A 7250-nucleotide genomic window follows, 5' to 3' on the forward strand; every position below is an offset into this window, starting at 1 on the left:
AAAGAATTATTTGAATTGAGCCCCCAGGTAGCAAATATATCTGACTTGTTGAATTGAAAGAAAGGAGTGCAAATGAGAAAACAGAAATGTGATCGACTTGTTTTGTACTGGATCCAAAAATAAATGATAGGTATTAGAAAAGAAAACTGGGGCCCAGAGAGGTAGCACAGCGGCGTTTGCTTTGCAAGCAGCCAATCCAGGACCAAAGGTGGTTGGTTCGAATCCCAATGTCCCATATGGTCCCCCGTTCTGCCAGGAGCTATTTCTTTTTTTGTCCCCCAATTCACAATACATACCCGGCAAGGGGCCGGCAAGGTATATATGGGGTGCCTTTACTGTACCTCCTCTTTCTATACAGCCAGTGTAAAGAACACAGCCTGTGGTAAGATTTGGGAGGCCTTATCTTATCTTTTATTTATTTTATTTTTTTTTCTTCAGAGCAAACTAAAGTTGTTTTTTGTTTGTTTGTTTGTTTGTTTTTTTAAAGTAAGAATTCATTTAAAGGGGGCCGGGCGGTGGCGCTGGAGGTAAGGTGCCTGCCTTACCTGCGCTAGCCTAGGAGACGGACCGCGGTTCGATCCCCCGGCGTCCCATATGGTCCCCCAAGCCAGGAGCGACTTCTGAGCGCATAGCCAGGAGTAACCCCTGAGCGTTACCGGGTGTGGCCCAAAAACCAAAAAAAAAAAAAAAAATTCATTTAAAGGACAAAATTGATTAACATAATGAGGTAAACTAATATAACATAATATAGTGACATAACATAACATATAATATAATTGATATAATAATAATACATGTAAGTCAAAGAAAATTTCTGATTAAAAACACAATTTTTTTTTTCATAATGGCTTACATATCTTTCACTGTAGTATTTTGGGTACATATTCACATTGAATCAGGGGAATACCCATCACCTAATATGTCCTCTTCTCAATCAAAAATCAAATATGCTGAAAATAGGCAGAGTCCTGTCTAGAGGCTTCCAACCTCAGTTTGAGAGAGGATGTGAAAAAAGTAATTAAAATACCACAACAATACACACACACAAAAAATATCGAATTAAATAACCTATAAGCACCACAGCAATAAAGACAGGCACCACACAATAATCTCGGTTCTGAAATCAAATCATACTCAAGTGCAAAAAAGAAAGAGAAAGACAAAACAAAATAAAATAAAATAATATTGGAGACATCAACCGTAATCTCCACACCAAAATAAAGACGTCAAAAAAATAGATCATTTATTCTCCTCTTGCTGCTTTCGTGGTATGTGGAAGACTTCTACTTTATCTTGGATGGTAAAATCAGACCTGTTTCTAAAGATCTTGGTGGCTGTGCAGATCAGGGAATGGAGTTTATGAAGTCTTTCTTTGTGGTTCTAGCAGTTATGCTTCTTCAATGTGTTTGCTTTGCAAGCAGCCAATCCAGGACCAAAGGTGGTTGGTTCGAATCCCAATGTCCCATATGGTCCCCCATTCTGCCAGGAACTATTTCTAAGCAGACAGCCAGGAGTAACCCCTGAGCACCGCCGGGTGTGGCCCAAAAACAAAAAAAAGAAAAAAAAAAGAAAAAAAAAAGAAAACTGGCCAAAGGCTGCTTTTTTATTTTTATTTTTTTTGTTCTTTTTTGTTTTTGATTTTTGGGTCACACACTCGGCAGCGCTCAGGGGTTACTCCTGGCTCAGCTCAGAAATTGCTCCTGGCAGGCTCGGGGGACCACATGGGATGCCGGGATTCGAACCTCCGTCCTTCTGCATGTAAGACAAATGCCTTACTTTCATGCTATCTCTCCAGCCCCAAGGCTGCTTTTTTAAACAGAAAAACCAGAAGCATGGTGTCAGATAAAAATCTAAGAACTGATTACTGAACTAGGACTTCAGGGCATAAACCCAGAAATCCAATGGAAAGAAATGCTACTAATTACTGATAATTATAAATTAATTTTAATTATGTTGTTTTACATTAGATCAAGTCCCCTAGGTATGTGAGTTACCTCATCAAGTAGTATCAGAAATCGCCCCTGACAGGCACGGGGACCATATGGGATGCTGGGATTCGAACCATCATCCTTCTGCATGAAAGGGAAATGCCTTTCCTCCATGCTATCTCTCCGGTCCCTATTTTCTCCATTTTTTCCTGAAAAAGAAAATTTAACTTGAAGAGGTTAATAATTAACCTTTAAAAATTTTTTATTTGTCAGGGGCCAATTAGTCTCAGGTGCATTCGGTGGGAAAATAAAAATGGTTAGAATGAGATACCCAAGTCAAAGTCAGTGACAGTAGAATAGAATAATAAAATCAAAAGACCCAAACTACAACAATCTAAACATAAAATGAGCCTGTTATACTGGTAGACTAGGAGGCTAAGCGCAGAGGTATGGGATGCATACTGGGAACTCTGGTGGAAGGAAGTCAACACTAGTGGTGGGAATGGCCCTAATTCACTGTTACTATATGCCTGAAATATAATTATGAAGGATTTGTGTAATTCACAATGGTTTCAATAAAAGGTTTAAAAAAATTGGGGGGCCACACCTGGTAATTACTCTAGGCTCTATACTTAGGAATTACTCCTGTCAGGGCTCAAGGTACCATATTGGGTGCTGGAAATCAAACCTGGATTGAGCATGTTCAAGGAAAGAGTTCTATCTGCTATACTATTTTTCTGGCCCTATTTTTGTTTGTTTGTTTGTTTGTTTTGGTCACACCCTGCGGTGCTCAAGCGTTACTCCAGGCTCTGTGAGCAGAAATCACTCCTGGCAGGCTCGAGGGAACATATGAGATACCTGGAATTGAACCTAGGTTTGTCCCGGGTCATCCGTGTGCAAGGCAAACGCCCTACCTATGTGCTGTCTCTCTGACCCACCGATCCTAATTTGGGAGTACAAAATATGTGGTACAACCAGGATTAAAATCTCAGTATCCTAACTTCAGGTAAACATGTTGATAGTATAGCTAACCTCATATTTATTTATAGCCTTGCTTAAAATAGTAGACCCAAAAGTATTCATATTTTCATTTGTCATCTTCTAAACAAATTCTGTTCAACTGATTTATTCTTCCTCCCCCCTCCTTCCCTCTCTGCCTCTCTGTTTCTGTCTGTCTCTGTCTCTCTGTCTCTCTCTGTCTGTCTCTCTCCTACCCACCCCCAGTGGAAAAGGAAAAGGGTACTTTCTATGATTCTGGTTCAGAATTGCCTATTTTATCCATATTTATTTCAAATTACAGTGGTCTAGGGACTGTCCTAATAAATTAACCAGCTAAATTAGCATGTCTTTTTCTAATTTAAATAAATGGATTCTGGCCCATATTTTTTCCTACTCGTAGGTTATATGGGGACCCATAAATATTTGCTCCTTAATTCCCTAACTTAAGCCAGTTATGAATATCTCTTCCTGGAGGGGAATATTTCTTTACTTTTTATAGAATTTGTGCCTATTTCATTTTTTAACAATTCAGATCTCTCCTGCCAGACATCATCACCTCTGTTTCCATTTCTCTCCCTATTATAGGTTACATGCTGTTCTGGGACCCACTGTCACTTACATAGAAGAAAACATTTACAAGATTTTCCTGGGGCACTGATTTCAGTCACCTGCAAAAAAAAAAAAAAAAATGAGGCAGTCTTCTAGTCTTCTATTAAGAGAACTGTAGGATGAACATCTAGATTTTAAAACAGGTCTTTATTTTTTGCAGACATCACCCAGGAGGATGATAACTATCTGGGGCTCATATGGCACATAGGGATGCCCCCATCTAAGGCACTTCTCCTTTAAGACTGGCTCACAGTCTGAAGACCTAAGACAGGGTTCTTGGGCTTTGGAGGTACTTCATGTGTCTGAACACCTGGTTTGCTCAGTCACCTTCTCCCCTGGCATCATTACACTTTCTCCTTGTGCTAAACACACAGATTCAACTGAGTAAATGTAAAGATCTTATTGGGCTTATTCAGTGGTTCATGAACTGGTCAGCATCTGTCTGGCAGGCAGAAAGGAGCTCCCAGGAGCTGACAAAATGAAAGACCTCTTTAAGCAGAGGGGAGTGGGGAAAGGAAGCTTCTAGCAAAGTGTGGGTTGTTTTAGACAAGGTGACTTTGGGAGTAGGGGTGGGGGTGATGTGGGCACTAAGATAGCAGGGGTCTAATTGGTCAAAATCTTCATATTGCTGAACCAGTGCTAACTGGTTTAAGATTTTTTGCTCTGATAGAAAAAGAAACTAATTAGGTGAGCTTTTAAGTTCCAGTTTAGTAAAATGCCACTTAGCACAAGTGACTCCATTTGGGTGCTGTTATCTCTTCTTTAACATTTGACTGATGGAAAATCTAATCCAATTTTCTGTGTTGAAGGGAGGGAGGGAGAGACAGAGAGAAAGAGACAGAGAGAGAGACAAAAAGAGATTAGCTGCTGCAAATGAAAGGTTCAATGAGGTAAAAACCCAAATGTCCAGCAATACATGAATAGATCAAAAAGTTATGCTAAAAGGTCTGGAAATATTGTGTAGCAGGTAGGGTGCTTGCATTATACACTGTTAACCTTACATAATCCCTGGCAACCCCAGGAGTGATTCTTGAATGCAGAGCCAGGAGCAAGCCCTTAGTGCAACTGGACATGGCCCCCAAATAATTTTGTTATTTTTGTTTAATATACATATAACATTATATATATATTCTGCAACTGTAAGAAAAAAATAAAATCTGACAGTTCATTGTTGGAATGGAGGTGGATAAGGCATAATTTTTAGTAAAATAAGTCAGAGCTGAGATGGAGAGAAAAACAAGATATCAAACAAATGACAAGCTCTTTGTCTTGGATTACAAAACTGAGATTGCCCAGCAGTAGAGAGATTAAGAGGAAAATTAGAAGCAACTTGAGGATAGTAATAGAAGATCTCAGGTACATTAGTGGTGGTGAGGTACAGTTACTATGTACACTAAACCCATATATGTTAATACTTTTGTAATCATGTCACTTAAACTGTTAAAAAATTCTCATGAAACCTGTATGCCTATTTCCAATGAAGTGTATATTGATTGAATAAAGAATTAGAAATTGGGCCTGCAGGAAGAAGAAAGATTTGGAACAGAAGCAAGCAGAGAAGGGGAATCTTGCAGTCTCAGAAACACATAGCTAGAGAAACATGTGCTTATGACACATTGTTGAGGCTACCCAGTCACCATTATCAGTCCTTGTGAAGGTCTTAGTTGTTTAGCTGTTTCCTATGAAGTGACATCATCCACAACAATCTCTGGGTGTTTGGTTTGCTTTGTGGGCCTTTCTTGTAACTGGAAAGTTGTTTTCCTTTGCTTGTTTTGTGACCATATTCAACTATGCTCAGGATCATTTTAACAGTACGTAGGGGACTATATGAGGTCCTGGGGATGAAACCCTGGCTGGCTGCATGCAAAGAAATGCTTATCTGCTGCACTAGCTCTTTGCCCCCCCACCAGAAAATCTCATGTACCTATTTGTTTTTATATTTGTGTACTATTTTCCCTTCCCTGTGTATGGTTGTTACAATGACTGTGAGTCATCATGTTGGATGTTCAAACATTCTTAGTTGTGGGATCCCAAAGATGACATATTTTGTAGTTGCGTTAACTTTGTATGTGAGGACCATGTTCACCATGGGAATCTTGCATGGGGATGGTGCCAGGGATCAAAGTTGAAAGCTCATGTCTTTGTTTTCCTATTTGAATAATTGTTGAGGTAACATAGTTTACAATAATATTAATATTTATGACTTAAAACAGGGGTCCTCAAACTTTTTAAACAGGGGGCCAGTTCACTGTCTCTCAGACCATTGGAGAGTCTGACTATAGTAAAAACAAAACTTATGAACGAATTTTTTTTATAATTATCTTAATTTAAACACCGTGATTACAAATATGATTATAGTTGTATGATTACAGTCATGTAAAGAATACCCCCCTTCACCAGTGCAACATTCCCACCACCAATTTCCCAGACCTCCCTCCTCCCCACCCCCCCACACCTGTACTTGAGACAGGCTTTCTACTTCCCTCATTCATTCACATTGTTATGATAGTTTTCAGTGTAGTCATCTCTCCAACTGCATCATCACTCTATGTGATGAGCTTCATGTCATGAGCTGCACCTACCAGCCCTCATCTCTCTTGTCTCTGAGATACTGTTAAAAATGTCTTTCATTTTTCTTAAAGCCCATAGATGAGTGAAACCATTCTGTGTCTTTCTTTCTCTCTCTGACTTACTTCACTCAGCATAATAGATTCCATGTACATCCATGTATAGGAAAATTTCATGACTTCATCTCTCCTGACAGCTGCATAGTATTCAATTGTGTATATGTACCACAGTTTCTTTAGCCACTCATCTGTTGAAGGGCATCTTGGTTGTTTCCAGAGTCTGGCTATTGTAAATAGCGCTGCAATGAATATAGGTGTAAGGAAGGGATTTTTGTATTGTGTTTTTGTGTTCCTCAGGTATATTCCTAGGAGTGGTATAGCTGGATCGTATGGAAGCTCAATTTCCAGTTTGTGAAGGAATCTCCATATCGCTTTCCATAAAGGTTGTACTAGATGGCATTCCCACCAGCAGTGAAAAAGAGTTCCTTTCTCTCCACATCCCCGCCAGCACTGCTTGTTTTCCTTTTTTGTGATGTGTGCCAATCTCAGTGATGAAGGAATTCTTATGCACACTGCATATATCTTATTTTGCAATGAAGAAACAAAACAGATACAAATGCAATATGTGGTCCGTGGGCCATAGTTTAAGGACCACTGACTTAAAAGAAATATGCTACTGCACCACACCTGCCATCAAAGTATCACTTTGACAAGTCTTTCTCCTTTACCTCTCCCTCTACTACACCAACTCCATAATTTTTTTGTTTGTTTGTTTTTGGGGGTCACACACTTTGCTGCTCATGGGTTTCTCCTGGCAGTGCTCATGGATGGGATGCCAGGGGTTAAAACCTAGGTGGCTACATGCAAGTCAAGTTTTCTTTTTTTTTTTTTTTTCTTTTTTCTTTTTTTTGGATTTTGGGCCACACCCGGCAGTGCTCAGGGGTCACTCCTGGCTGTCTGCTCAGAAACAGATCTTGGCAGGCACGGGGACCATATGGGACACCGGGATTCGAACCAACCACCTTTGGTTCTGGATCGGCTGCTTGCAAGGCAAACGCCGCTGTGCTATCTCTCCGGGCCCCGCAAGTCAAGTTTTCTACACACTAAACTTTAAGTCTGGCCCTATTTCCATAATAACTAACTAAAT

General features: G+C 39.9%; 1 non-coding gene across 1 annotated transcript; it reads right to left on the reverse strand.

The window, feature by feature from the left end:
• Positions 1–269: 269 nt before the first annotated feature.
• On the reverse strand, positions 270–399 carry LOC126007954 (small nucleolar RNA SNORA51). Its single transcript, XR_007495419.1, has one exon. It is a non-coding gene; the product is annotated as a small nucleolar RNA SNORA51 (small nucleolar RNA).
• Positions 400–7250: the final 6851 nt, after the last annotated feature.

Source organism: Suncus etruscus, chromosome 4, assembly GCF_024139225.1.
Source record: "Suncus etruscus isolate mSunEtr1 chromosome 4, mSunEtr1.pri.cur, whole genome shotgun sequence".
Classification (NCBI taxonomy): Eukaryota; Metazoa; Chordata; class Mammalia; order Eulipotyphla; family Soricidae; genus Suncus; species Suncus etruscus.